Raw genomic sequence first — 12,596 nt, 5'->3', positions numbered from 1 at the left:
AAGCTTAGTTGTAGAAAACACTACCTCAAACATCTTTTTTCCAGGAAAGGCAAAAATATAATCCAACTGGGTCGGGGGAAAGCCAAGCTCCTTCTGAATGATGTTTCTGCTGAACTGAAGACGATCCATTTCCAAGTTTGACTGTAGTTCAAATCTTACTGCGTTCCTCCTGGAACCAGTCATGGTTGCAGCCATTAGAGACACCTCTCTGTTGTTGATCCCCCTTCACCGCCCTGGGTGAACCACCTTCTTGATCATGGTATCTCCCCTGCCAGGTAAGTATGAGTTGCACAGGCCAGAGACAAGCCGGGCATTCCTAGAGGCAGCAGCTTCGCTGACGGTGCTTTCCACGCATAGTCCCAGGGTCCGGCCCCTTCAGCATGAGCTGGCCTTCGTCTGCTGCTCCAGTGGATGGAAAGTTGCAAACACTGCCTCAATTAGCCTAGGCTGTGTAGTGCTATAAATTAAGCGTGCTGGCAATGGAAGACTTGTGTAAAGATGCAAAGACAGAACAAACTCAGAGAGGAGAGCACACGACTCGAGCTGGCCCATGCCCACTCCCTCTTGACAGCTGGCTCTTTCGCCTCACTGAACACACAGCTGTCACGGCAACACCGCTGGCTTTGCGGGGCATGGCGGAAAAAGCCAAAAGCGGCGTGACGCACAGCACTCTGAGGAGGACCACAACACGTTTGTCTTTGCACACTTTACAATCAGGGGAGAGCGCGAACGCAGTCCCCCACTACCACAAATTATGCAATCGAGATTCCCACATTTGGGGAATTCGCAGGGGTCAGCACAACCGGAGTGCAATGGCTGAGCCTCGCCCTGGGTGAACCACCTTCTTGATCATGGTATCTCCCCCTGCCAGGTAAATATGAGTTGCACAGGCCAGGGACAAGCGAGGCATTCCTAGAGGCAGCAGCTTCGCTGACGGTGCTTTCCACGCATAGTCCCAGGGTCCGGCCCCTTCAGCATGAGCTGGCCTTCGTCTGCTGCTCCAGTGGATGGAAAGTTGCAAACACTGCCTCAATTAGCCTAGGTTGTGTAGTGCTATAAACTAAGCGTGCTGGCAATGGAAGACTTGTGTAAACATGCAAAGACAGAACAAACTCAGAGAGGAGAGCACACGACTCGAGCTGGCCCATGCCCACTCCCTCTTGACCGCTGGCTCTTTCGCCTCACTGAACACACAGCTGTCACGGCAACACCGCTGGCTTTACGGGGCGTGGCGGAAAAAGCCAAAAGCGGCGTGACGCACAGCACTCTGAGGAGGACCACAACGCGTTTGTTTTACACACTTTACAATCAGGGGAGAGCGCGAACGCAGTCCCCCACTACCACAAATTATGCAGTCGAGATTCCCACATTTGGGGAATTCGCAGGGGTCAGCACAACCGGACTGCAATGGCTGAGCCTCGCCCTGGGTGAACCACCTTCTTGATCATGGTATCTCCCCTGCCAGGTAAGTATAAGTTGCACAGGCCAGAGACAAGCGGGGCATTCCTAGAGGCAGCAGCTTCGCTGACGGTGCTTTCGACGCATAGTCCCAGGGTCCGGCCCCTTCAGCATGAGCTGGCCTTCGTCTGCTGCTCCAGTGGATGGAAAGTTGCAAACACTGCCTCAATTAGCCTAGGCTGTGTAGTGCTATAAATTAAGCGTGCAGGCAATGGAAGACTTGTGTAAAGATGCAAAGACAGAACAAACTCAGAGAGGAGAGCACACGACTCGAGCTTGCCCATGCCCACTCCCTCTTGACAGCTGGCTCTTTCGCCTCACTGAACACACAGCTGTCACGGCAACACCGCTGGCTTTGCGGGGCGTGGCGGAAAAAGCCAAAAGCGGCGTGACGCACAGCACTCTGAGGAGACCACAACGCGTTTCTTTTTGCACACTTTACAATCAGGGGAGAGCGCGAACGCAGTCCCCTACTACCACAAATTATGCAGTCGAGATTCCCACATTTGGGGAATTCGCAGGGGTCAGCACAACCGGAGTGCAATGGCTGAGCCTCGCCCTGGGTGAACCACCTTCTTGATCATGGTATCTCCCCTGCCAGGTAAGTATGAGTTGCACAGGCCAGAGACAAGCGGGGCATTCCTAGAGGCAGAAGCTTCGCTGACGGTGCTTTCCACGCATAGTCCCAGGGTCCGGCCCCTTCAGCATGAGCTGGCCTTCGTCTGCTGCTCCATTTAGCCTAGGCTGTGTGGTGCTATAAACTAAGCGTGCTGGCAATGACGGTGCTTTCCACGCATAGTCCCAGGGTCCGGCCCCTTCAGCATGAGCTGGCCTTCGTCTGCTGCCTCAATTAACCTAGGCTGTGTGGTGCTATAAACTAAGCGTGCTGGCAATGGAAGACTTGTGTAAAGATGCAAAGACAGAACAAACTCAGAGAGGAGAGCACACGACTCGAGCTTGCCCATGCCCACTCCCTCTTGACAGCTGGCTCTTTCGCCTCACTGAACACACAGCTGTCACGGCAACACCGCTGGCTTTGCGGGGCGTGGCGGAAAAAGCCAAAAGCGGCGTGACGCACAGCACTTTGAGGGGGACCGCAAAAGCCTTGGAGGCCGACGCGTTTGTCTTTGCACACTTTACAATCAGGGGAGAGCGCGAACGCAGTACCCCACTACCACAAATTATGCAGTCGAGATTCCCACATTTGGGGAATTCGCAGGGGTCAGCACAACCGGAGTGCAATGGCTGAGCCTCGCCCTGGGTGAACCACCTTCTTGATCATGGTATCTCCCCTGCCAGGTAAGTATAAGTTGCACAGACCAGAGACAAGCGGGGCATTCCTAGAGGCAGCAGCTTCGCTGACGGTGCTTTCGACGCATAGTCCCAGGGTCCGGCCCCTTCAGCATGAGCTGGCCTTCGTCTGCTGCTCCAGTGGATGGAAAGTTGCAAACACTGCCTCAATTAGCCTAGGCTGTGTGGTGCTATAAACTAAGCGTGCAGGCAATGGAAGACTTGTGTAAAGATGCAAAGACAGAACAAACTCAGAGAGGAGAGCACACGACTCGAGCTTGCCCATGCCCACTCCCTCTTGACAGCTGGCTCTTTCGCCTCACTGAACACACAGCTGTCACGGCAACACCGCTGGCTTTGCGGGGCGTGGCGGAAAAAGCCAAAAGCGGCGTGACGCACAGCACTCTGAGGAGACCACAACGCATTTCTTTTTGCACACTTTACAATCAGGGGAGAGCGCGAACGCAGTCCCCCACTACCACAAATTATGCAGTCGAGATTCCCACATTTGGGGAATTCGCAGGGGTCAGCACAACCGGAGTGCAATGGCTGAGCCTCGCCCTGGGTGAACCACCTTCTTGATCATGGTATCTCCCCTGCCAGGTAAGTATGAGTTGCACAGGCCAGAGACAAGCGGGGCATTCCTAGAGGCAGCAGCTTCGCTGACGGTGCTTTCCACGCATAGTCCCAGGGTCCGGCCCCTTCAGCATGAGCTGGCCTTCGTCTGCTGCTCCAGTGGATGGAAAGTTGCAAACACTGCCTCAATTAGCCTAGGCTGTGTAGTGCTATAAATTAAGCGTGCTGGCAATGGAAGACTTGTGTAAAGATGCAAAGACAGAACAAACTCAGAGAGGAGAGCACACGACTCGAGCTGGCCCATGCCCACTCCCTCTTGACAGCTGGCTCTTTCGCCTCACTGAACACACAGCTGTCACGGCAACACCGCTGGCTTTGCGGGGCGTGGCGGAAAAAGCCAAAAGCGGCGTGACCCACAGCACTCTGAGAAGGACCACAACGCATTTGTCTTTGCACACTTTACAATCAGGGGAGAGCGCGAACGCAGTCCCCCACTACCACAAATTATGCAGTAGAGATTCCCACATTCGGGGAATTCGCAGGGGTCAGTACAACCGGAGTGCAATGGCTGAGCCTCGCCCTGGGTGAACCACCTTCTTGATCATGGTATCTCCCCTGCCAGGTAAGTATGAGTTGCACAGGCCAGAGACAAGCGAGGCATTCCTAGAGGCAGCAGCTTCGCTGACGGTGCTTTCCACGCATAGTCCCAGGGTCCGGCCCCTTCAGCATGAGCTGGCCTTCGTCTGCTGCTCCATTTAGCCTAGGCTGTGTGGTGCTATAAACTAAGCGTGCTGGCAATGACGGTGCTTTCCACGCATAGTCCCAAGGTCCGGCCCCTTCAGCATGAGCTGGCCTTCGTCTGCTGCCTCAATTAACTTAGGCTGTGTGGTGCTATAAACTAAGCGTGCTGGCAATGGAAGACTTGTGTAAAGATGCAAAGACAGAACAAACTCAGAGAGGAGAGCACACGACTCGAGCTTGCCCATGCCCACTCCCTCTTGACAGCTGGCTCTTTCGCCTCACTGAACACACAGCTGTCACGGCAACACCGCTGGCTTTGCGGGGCGTGGCGGAAAAAGCCAAAAGCGGCGTGACGCACAGCACTTTGAGGGGGACCGCAAAAGCCTTGGAGGCCGACGCGTTTGTCTTTGCACACTTTACAATCAGGGGAGAGCGCGAACGCAGTCCCCCACTACCACAAATTATGCAGTCGAGATTCCCACATTTGGGGAATTCGCAGGGGTCAGCACAACCGGAGTGCAATGGCTGAGCCTCGCCCTGGGTGAACCACCTTCTTGATCATGGTATCTCCCCTGCCAGGTAAGTATGAGTTGCACAGGCCAGAGACAAGCGGGGCATTCCTAGAGGCAGCAGCTTCGCTGACGGTGCTTTCCACGCATAGTCCCAGGGTCCGGCCCCTTCAGCATGAGCTGGCCTTCGTCTGCTGCTCCAGTGGATGGAAAGTTGCAAACACTGCCTCAATTAGCCTAGGCTGTGTAGTGCTATAAACCAAGCGTGGTGGCAATGGAAGACTTGTGTAAAAATGCAAAGACAGAACAAACTCAGAGAGGAGAGCACACGACTCGAGCTGGCCCATGCCCACACCCTCTTGACAGCGGGTTCTTTCGCCTCACTGAACACACAGCTGTCACGGCAACACCGCTGACTTTGCGGGGCGTGGCGGAAAAAGCCAAAAGCGGCGTGACGCACAGCATTCTGAGGAGGACCACAACGCGTTTGTCTTTGCACACTTTACAATCAGGGGAGAGCGCGAACGCAGTCCCCCACTACCACAAATTATGCAGTCGAGATTCCCACATTTGGGGAATTCGCAGGGGTCAGCACAACCGGAGTGCAATGGCTGAGCCTCGCCCTGGGTGAACCACCTTCTTGATCATGGTATCTCCCCAGGCCAGGTAAGTATGAGTTGCACAGGCCAGAGACAAGCGAGGCATTCCTAGAGGTAGCAGCTTCGCTGACGGTGCTTTCCACGCATAGTCCCAGGGTCCGGCCCCTTCAGCATGAGCTGGCCTTCGTCTGCTGCTCCATTTAGCCTAGGCTGTGTGGTGCTATAAACTAAGCGTGCTGGCAATGACGGTGCTTTCCACGCATAGTCCCAGGGTCCGGCCCCTTCAGCATGAGCTGGCCTTCGTCTGCTGCCTCAATTAACCTAGGCTGTGTGGTGCTATAAACTAATCGTGCTGGCAATGGAAGACTTGTGTAAAGATGCAAAGACAGAACAAACTCAGAGAGGAGAGCACACGACTCGAGCTTGCCCATGCCCACTCCCTCTTGACAGCTGGCTCTTTCGCCTCACTGAACACACAGCTGTCACGGCAACACCGCTGGCTTTGCGGGGCGTGGCGGAAAAAGACAAAAGCGGCGTGACGCACAGCACTCTGAGGAGGACCACAACGCGTTTGTTTTTGCACACTTTACAATCAGGGGAGAGCGCGAACGCAGTCCCCCACTACCACAAATTATGCAGTCGAGATTCCTACATTTGGGGAATTTGCAGGGGTCAGTACAACCGGAGTGCAATGGCTGAGCCTCGCCCTGGGTGAACCACCTTCTTGATCATGGTATCTCCCCTGCCAGGTAAGTATGAGTTGCACAGACCAGAGACAAGCGGGGCATTCCTAGAGGCAGCAGCTTCGCTGACGGTGCTTTCGACGCATAGTCCCAGGGTCCGGCCCCTTCAGCATGAGCTGGCCTTCGTCTGCTGCCTCAATTAGCCTAGGCTGTGTGGTGCTATAAACTAAGCGTGCTGGCAATGGAAGACTTGTGTAAAGATGCAAAGACAGAACAAACTCAGAGAGGAGAGCACACGACTCGAGCTGGCCCATGCCCACTCCCTCTTGACAGCTGGCTCTTTCGCCTCACTGAACACACAGCTGTCACGGCAACACCGCTGGCTTTGCGGGGCGTGGCGGAAAAAGCCAAAAGCGGCGTGACGCACAGCACTTTGAGGGGGACCGCAAAAGCCTTGGAGGCCGACGCGTTTGTCTTTGCACACTTTACAATCAGGGGAGAGCGCGAACGCAGTCCCCCACTACCACAGATTATGCAGTTGAGATTCCCACATTTGGGGAATTTGTAGGGGTCAGCACAACCGGAGTGCAATGGCTGAGCCTCGCCCTGGGTTAACCACTATCTTGATCATGGTATCTCTCCTGCCAGGTAAGTATGAGTTGCACAGGCCAGAGACAAGCGAGGCAGTCCTAGAGGCAGCAGCTTCGCTGACGGTGCTTTCCACGCATAGTCCCAGGGTCCGGCCCCTTCAGCATGAGCTGGCCTTCGTCTGCTGCTCCAGTGGATGGAAAGTTGCAAACACTGCCTCAATTAGCCTAGGCTGTGTAGTGCTATAAATTAAGCGTGCTGGCAATGGAAGACTTGTGTAAAGATGCAAAGACAGAACAAACTCAGAGAGGAGAGCACACGACTCGAGCTGGCCCATGCCCACTCCCTCTTGACAGCTGGCTCTTTCGCCTCACTGAACACACAGCTGTCACGGCAACACCGCTGGCTTTGCGGGGCGTGGCGGAAAAAGCCAAAAGCGGCGTGACCCACAGCACTCTGAGAAGGACCACAACGCGTTTGTCTTTGCACACTTTACATTCAGGGGAGAGCGCGAACGCAGTCCCCCACTACCACAAATTATGCAGTTGAGATTCCCACATTTGGGGAATTCGCAGGGGTCAGCACAACCGGAGTGCAATGGCTGAGCCTCGCCCTGGGTGAACCACCTTCTTGATCATGGTATCTCCCCTGCCAGGTAAGTATGAGTTGCACAGGCCAGAGACAAGCGAGGCATTCCTAGAGGTAGCAGCTTCGCTGACGGTGCTTTCCACGCATAGTCCCAGGGTCCGGCCCCTTCAGCATGAGCTGGCCTTCGTCTGCTGCTCCATTTAGCCTAGGCTGTGTGGTGCTATAAACTAAGCGTGCTGGCAATGACGGTGCTTTCCACGCATAGTCCCAGGGTCCGGCCCCTTCAGCATGAGCTGGCCTTCGTCTGCTGCCTCAATTAACCTAGGCTGTGTGGTGCTATAAACTAAGCGTGCTGGCAATGGAAGACTTGTGTAAAGATGCAAAGACAGAACAAACTCAGAGAGGAGAGCACACGACTCGAGCTTGCCCATGCCCACTCCCTCTTGACAGCTGGCTCTTTCGCCTCACTGAACACACAGCTGTCACGGCAACACCGCTGGCTTTGCGGGGCGTGGCGGAAAAAGCCAAAAGCAGCGTGACGCACAGCACTCTGAGGAGGACCACAACGCGTTTCTCTTTGCACACTTTACAATCAGGGGAGAGCGCGAACGCAGTCCCCCACTACCACAAATTATGCAGTAGAGATTCCCACATTCGGGGAATTCGCAGGGGTCAGTACAACCGGAGTGCAATGGCTGAGCCTCGCCCTGGGTGAACCACCTTCTTGATCATGGTATCTCCCCTGCCAGGTAAGTATGAGTTGCACAGGCCAGAGACAAGCGAGGCATTCCTAGAGGCAGCAGCTTCGCTGACGGTGCTTTCCACGCATAGTCCCAGGGTCCGGCCCCTTCAGCATGAGCTGGCCTTCGTCTGCTGCTCCATTTAGCCTAGGCTGTGTGGTGCTATAAACTAAGCGTGCTGGCAATGACGGTGCTTTCCACGCATAGTCCCAAGGTCCGGCCCCTTCAGCATGAGCTGGCCTTCGTCTGCTGCCTCAATTAACTTAGGCTGTGTGGTGCTATAAACTAAGCGTGCTGGCAATGGAAGACTTGTGTAAAGATGCAAAGACAGAACATACTCAGAGAGGAGAGCACACGACTCGAGCTTGCCCATGCCCACTCCCTCTTGACAGCTGGCTCTTTCGCCTCACTGAACACACAGCTGTCACGGCAACACCGCTGGCTTTGCGGGGCGTGGCGGAAAAAGCCAAAAGCGGCGTGACGCACAGCACTTTGAGGGGGACCGCAAAAGCCTTGGAGGCCGACGCGTTTGTCTTTGCACACTTTACAATCAGGGGAGAGCGCGAACGCAGTCCCCCACTACCACAAATTATGCAGTCGAGATTCCCACATTTGGGGAATTCGCAGGGGTCAGCACAACCGGAGTGCAATGGCTGAGCCTCGCCCTGGGTGAACCACCTTCTTGATCATGGTATCTCCCCTGCCAGGTAAGTATGAGTAGCACAGGCCAGAGACAAGCGAGGCATTCCTAGAGGTAGCAGCTTCGCTGACGGTGCTTTCGACGCATAGTCCCAGGGTCCGGCCCCTTCAGCATGAGCTGGCCTTCGTCTGCTGCTCCAGTGGATGGAAAGTTGCAAACACTGCCTCAATTAGCCTAGGCTGTGTAGTGCTATAAATTAAGCGTGCTGGCAATGGAAGACTTGTGTAAAGATGCAAAGACAGAACAAACTCAGAGAGGAGAGCACACGACTCGAGCTGGCCCATGCCCACTCCCTCTTGACAGCTGGCTCTTTCGCCTCACTGAACACACAGCTGTCACGGCAACACCGCTGGCTTTGCGGGGCGTGGCGGAAAAAGCCAAAAGCGGCGTGACCCACAGCACTCTGAGAAGGACCACAACGCGTTTGTCTTTGCACACTTTACAATCAGGGGAGAGCGCGAACGCAGTCCCCCACTACCACAAATTATGCAGTCGAGATTCCCACATTTGGGGAATTCGCAGGGGTCAGCACAACCGGAGTGCAATGGCTGAGCCTCGCCCTGGGTGAACCACCTTCTTGATCATGGTATCTCCCCTGCCAGGTAAGTATGAGTTGCACAGGCCAGAGACAAGCGAGGCATTCCTAGAGGTAGCAGCTTCGCTGACGGTGCTTTCCACGCATAGTCCCAGGGTCCGGCCCCTTCAGCATGAGCTGGCCTTCGTCTGCTGCTCCATTTAGCCTAGGCTGTGTGGTGCTATAAACTAAGCGTGCTGGCAATGACGGTGCTTTCCACGCATAGTCCCAGGGTCCGGCCCCTTCAGCATGAGCTGGCCTACGTCTGCTGCCTCAATTAACCTAGGCTGTGTGGTGCTATAAACTAAGCGTGCTGGCAATGGAAGACTTGTGTAAAGATGCAAAGACAGAACAAACTCAGAGAGGAGAGCACACGACTCGAGCTTGCCCATGCCCACTCCCTCTTGACAGCTGGCTCTTTCGCCTCACTGAACACACAGCTGTCACGGCAACACCGCTGGCTTTGCGGGGCGTGGCGGAAAAAGCCAAAAGCGGCGTGACGCACAGCACTTTGAGGGGGACCGCAAAAGCCTTGGAGGCCGACGCGTTTGTCTTTGCACACTTTACAATCAGGGGAGAGCGCGAACGCAGTCCCCCACTACCACAAATTATGCAGTCGAGATTCCCACATTTGGGGAATTCGCAGGGGTCAGCACAACCGGAGTGCAATGGCTGAGCCTCGCCCTGGGTGAACCACCTTCTTGATCATGGTATCTCCCCTGCCAGGTAAGTATAAGTTGCACAGGCCAGAGACAAGCAGGGCATTCCTAGAGGCAGCAGCTTCGCTGACGGTGCTTTCGACGCATAGTCCCAGGGTCCGGCCCCTTCAGCATGAGCTGGCCTTCGTCTGCTGCTCCAGTGGATGGAAAGTTGCAAACACTGCCTCAATTAGCCTAGGCTGTGTGGTGCTATAAACTAAGCGTGCAGGCAATGGAAGACTTGTGTAAAGATGCAAAGACAGAACAAACTCAGAGAGGAGAGCACACGACTCAAGCTTGCCCATGCCCACTCCCTCTTGACAGCTGGCTCTTTCGCCTCACTGAACACACAGCTGTCACGGCAACACCGCTGGCTTTGCGGGGCGTGGCGGAAAAAGCCAAAAGCGGCGTGACGCACAGCACTCTGAGGAGACCACAACGCATTTCTTTTTGCACACTTTACAATCAGGGGAGAGCGCGAACGCAGTCCCCCACTACCACAAATTATGCAGTCGAGATTCCCACATTTGGGGAATTCGCAGGGGTCAGCACAACCGGAGTGCAATGGCTGAGCCTCGCCCTGGGTGAACCACCTTCTTGATCATGGTATCTCCCCTGCCAGGTAAGTATGAGTTGCACAGGCCAGAGACAAGCGGGGCATTCCTAGAGGCAGCAGCTTCGCTGACGGTGCTTTCCACGCATAGTCCCAGGGTCCGGCCCCTTCAGCATGAGCTGGCCTTCGTCTGCTGCTCCAGTGGATGGAAAGTTGCAAACACTGCCTCAATTAGCCTAGGCTGTGTAGTGCTATAAATTAAGCGTGCTGGCAATGGAAGACTTGTGTAAAGATGCAAAGACAGAACAAACTCAGAGAGGAGAGCACACGACTCGAGCTGGCCCATGCCCACTCCCTCTTGACAGCTGGCTCTTTCGCCTCACTGAACACACAGCTGTCACGGCAACACCGCTGGCTTTGCGGGGCGTGGCGGAAAAAGCCAAAAGCGGCGTGACCCACAGCACTCTGAGAAGGACCACAACGCATTTGTCTTTGCACACTTTACAATCAGGGGAGAGCGCGAACGCAGTCCCCCACTACCACAAATTATGCAGTAGAGATTCCCACATTCGGGGAATTCGCAGGGGTCAGTACAACCGGAGTGCAATGGCTGAGCCTCGCCCTGGGTGAACCACCTTCTTGATCATGGTATCTCCCCTGCCAGGTAAGTATGAGTTGCACAGGCCAGAGACAAGCGAGGCATTCCTAGAGGCAGCAGCTTCGCTGACGGTGCTTTCCACGCATAGTCCCAGGGTCCGGCCCCTTCAGCATGAGCTGGCCTTCGTCTGCTGCTCCATTTAGCCTAGGCTGTGTGGTGCTATAAACTAAGCGTGCTGGCAATGACGGTGCTTTCCACGCATAGTCCCAAGGTCCGGCCCCTTCAGCATGAGCTGGCCTTCGTCTGCTGCCTCAATTAACTTAGGCTGTGTGGTGCTATAAACTAAGCGTGCTGGCAATGGAAGACTTGTGTAAAGATGCAAAGACAGAACATACTCAGAGAGGAGAGCACACGACTCGAGCTTGCCCATGCCCACTCCCTCTTGACAGCTGGCTCTTTCGCCTCACTGAACACACAGCTGTCACGGCAACACCGCTGGCTTTGCGGGGCGTGGCGGAAAAAGCCAAAAGCGGCGTGACGCACAGCACTTTGAGGGGGACCGCAAAAGCCTTGGAGGCCGACGCGTTTGTCTTTGCACACTTTACAATCAGGGGAGAGCGCGAACGCAGTCCCCCACTACCACAAATTATGCAGTCGAGATTCCCACATTTGGGGAATTCGCAGGGGTCAGCACAACCGGAGTGCAATGGCTGAGCCTCGCCCTGGGTGAACCACCTTCTTGATCATGGTATCTCCCCTGCCAGGTAAGTATGAGTAGCACAGGCCAGAGACAAGCGAGGCATTCCTAGAGGTAGCAGCTTCGCTGACGGTGCTTTCGACGCATAGTCCCAGGGTCCGGCCCCTTCAGCATGAGCTGGCCTTCGTCTGCTGCTCCAGTGGATGGAAAGTTGCAAACACTGCCTCAATTAGCCTAGGCTGTGTAGTGCTATAAATTAAGCGTGCTGGCAATGGAAGACTTGTGTAAAGATGCAAAGACAGAACAAACTCAGAGAGGAGAGCACACGACTCGAGCTGGCCCATGCCCACTCCCTCTTGACAGCTGGCTCTTTCGCCTCACTGAACACACAGCTGTCACGGCAACACCGCTGGCTTTGCGGGGCGTGGCGGAAAAAGCCAAAAGCGGCGTGACCCACAGCACTCTGAGAAGGACCACAACGCGTTTGTCTTTGCACACTTTACAATCAGGGGAGAGCGCGAACGCAGTCCCCCACTACCACAAATTATGCAGTCGAGATTCCCACATTTGGGGAATTCGCAGGGGTCAGCACAACCGGAGTGCAATGGCTGAGCCTCGCCCTGGGTGAACCACCTTCTTGATCATGGTATCTCCCCTGCCAGGTAAGTATGAGTTGCACAGGCCAGAGACAAGCGAGGCATTCCTAGAGGTAGCAGCTTCGCTGACGGTGCTTTCCACGCATAGTCCCAGGGTCCGGCCCCTTCAGCATGAGCTGGCCTTCGTCTGCTGCTCCATTTAGCCTAGGCTGTGTGGTGCTATAAACTAAGCGTGCTGGCAATGACGGTGCTTTCCACGCATAGTCCCAGGGTCCGGCCCCTTCAGCATGAGCTGGCCTACGTCTGCTGCCTCAATTAACCTAGGCTGTGTGGTGCTATAAACTAAGCGTGCTGGCAATGGAAGACTTGTGTAAAGATGCAAAGACAGAACAAACTCAGAGAGGAGAG

The 12,596-nt window shown here is 55.1% G+C and overlaps 19 non-coding genes across 19 annotated transcripts; all 19 read right to left on the bottom strand.

Moving 5' to 3' along the window:
• Window positions 1-714: 714 nt before the first annotated feature.
• LOC137138633 (U1 spliceosomal RNA) lies at window positions 715-879 on the bottom strand. The gene has a single exon (XR_010916176.1). It is a non-coding gene; the product is annotated as a U1 spliceosomal RNA (small nuclear RNA).
• A 430-nt stretch (window positions 880-1,309) lies between these two features.
• On the bottom strand, window positions 1,310-1,473 carry LOC137138567 (U1 spliceosomal RNA). Its single transcript, XR_010916112.1, has one exon. It is a non-coding gene; the product is annotated as a U1 spliceosomal RNA (small nuclear RNA).
• Window positions 1,474-1,903: 430 nt separating this feature from the next.
• On the bottom strand, window positions 1,904-2,067 carry LOC137138389 (U1 spliceosomal RNA). The gene has a single exon (XR_010915940.1). It is a non-coding gene; the product is annotated as a U1 spliceosomal RNA (small nuclear RNA).
• A 534-nt stretch (window positions 2,068-2,601) lies between these two features.
• LOC137138550 (U1 spliceosomal RNA) lies at window positions 2,602-2,765 on the bottom strand. The gene has a single exon (XR_010916096.1). It is a non-coding gene; the product is annotated as a U1 spliceosomal RNA (small nuclear RNA).
• A 430-nt stretch (window positions 2,766-3,195) lies between these two features.
• Window positions 3,196-3,359, bottom strand: LOC137138518 (U1 spliceosomal RNA). Its single transcript, XR_010916064.1, has one exon. It is a non-coding gene; the product is annotated as a U1 spliceosomal RNA (small nuclear RNA).
• Window positions 3,360-3,790: 431 nt separating this feature from the next.
• On the bottom strand, window positions 3,791-3,954 carry LOC137138631 (U1 spliceosomal RNA). Its single transcript, XR_010916174.1, has one exon. It is a non-coding gene; the product is annotated as a U1 spliceosomal RNA (small nuclear RNA).
• A 534-nt stretch (window positions 3,955-4,488) lies between these two features.
• On the bottom strand, window positions 4,489-4,652 carry LOC137138517 (U1 spliceosomal RNA). Its single transcript, XR_010916063.1, has one exon. It is a non-coding gene; the product is annotated as a U1 spliceosomal RNA (small nuclear RNA).
• A 431-nt stretch (window positions 4,653-5,083) lies between these two features.
• Window positions 5,084-5,248, bottom strand: LOC137138639 (U1 spliceosomal RNA). The gene has a single exon (XR_010916182.1). It is a non-coding gene; the product is annotated as a U1 spliceosomal RNA (small nuclear RNA).
• A 518-nt stretch (window positions 5,249-5,766) lies between these two features.
• Window positions 5,767-5,930, bottom strand: LOC137138647 (U1 spliceosomal RNA). The gene has a single exon (XR_010916190.1). It is a non-coding gene; the product is annotated as a U1 spliceosomal RNA (small nuclear RNA).
• Window positions 5,931-6,348: 418 nt separating this feature from the next.
• LOC137138676 (U1 spliceosomal RNA) lies at window positions 6,349-6,512 on the bottom strand. Its single transcript, XR_010916208.1, has one exon. It is a non-coding gene; the product is annotated as a U1 spliceosomal RNA (small nuclear RNA).
• A 431-nt stretch (window positions 6,513-6,943) lies between these two features.
• Window positions 6,944-7,107, bottom strand: LOC137138572 (U1 spliceosomal RNA). Its single transcript, XR_010916117.1, has one exon. It is a non-coding gene; the product is annotated as a U1 spliceosomal RNA (small nuclear RNA).
• Window positions 7,108-7,625: 518 nt separating this feature from the next.
• LOC137138630 (U1 spliceosomal RNA) lies at window positions 7,626-7,789 on the bottom strand. The gene has a single exon (XR_010916173.1). It is a non-coding gene; the product is annotated as a U1 spliceosomal RNA (small nuclear RNA).
• Window positions 7,790-8,323: 534 nt separating this feature from the next.
• On the bottom strand, window positions 8,324-8,487 carry LOC137138516 (U1 spliceosomal RNA). The gene has a single exon (XR_010916062.1). It is a non-coding gene; the product is annotated as a U1 spliceosomal RNA (small nuclear RNA).
• Window positions 8,488-8,918: 431 nt separating this feature from the next.
• LOC137138515 (U1 spliceosomal RNA) lies at window positions 8,919-9,082 on the bottom strand. Its single transcript, XR_010916061.1, has one exon. It is a non-coding gene; the product is annotated as a U1 spliceosomal RNA (small nuclear RNA).
• A 534-nt stretch (window positions 9,083-9,616) lies between these two features.
• On the bottom strand, window positions 9,617-9,780 carry LOC137138514 (U1 spliceosomal RNA). Its single transcript, XR_010916060.1, has one exon. It is a non-coding gene; the product is annotated as a U1 spliceosomal RNA (small nuclear RNA).
• A 430-nt stretch (window positions 9,781-10,210) lies between these two features.
• On the bottom strand, window positions 10,211-10,374 carry LOC137138513 (U1 spliceosomal RNA). The gene has a single exon (XR_010916059.1). It is a non-coding gene; the product is annotated as a U1 spliceosomal RNA (small nuclear RNA).
• A 431-nt stretch (window positions 10,375-10,805) lies between these two features.
• On the bottom strand, window positions 10,806-10,969 carry LOC137138629 (U1 spliceosomal RNA). The gene has a single exon (XR_010916172.1). It is a non-coding gene; the product is annotated as a U1 spliceosomal RNA (small nuclear RNA).
• Window positions 10,970-11,503: 534 nt separating this feature from the next.
• On the bottom strand, window positions 11,504-11,667 carry LOC137138511 (U1 spliceosomal RNA). Its single transcript, XR_010916057.1, has one exon. It is a non-coding gene; the product is annotated as a U1 spliceosomal RNA (small nuclear RNA).
• Window positions 11,668-12,098: 431 nt separating this feature from the next.
• Window positions 12,099-12,262, bottom strand: LOC137138510 (U1 spliceosomal RNA). The gene has a single exon (XR_010916056.1). It is a non-coding gene; the product is annotated as a U1 spliceosomal RNA (small nuclear RNA).
• Window positions 12,263-12,596: the final 334 nt, after the last annotated feature.

Source organism: Channa argus, chromosome 12 (assembly GCF_033026475.1).
Source record: "Channa argus isolate prfri chromosome 12, Channa argus male v1.0, whole genome shotgun sequence".
NCBI lineage: Eukaryota > Metazoa > Chordata > Actinopteri > Anabantiformes > Channidae > Channa > Channa argus.
The sequence above is the reverse complement of the archived record's forward strand: the minus strand, read 5'-3'. Positions and strand labels throughout refer to the sequence as shown.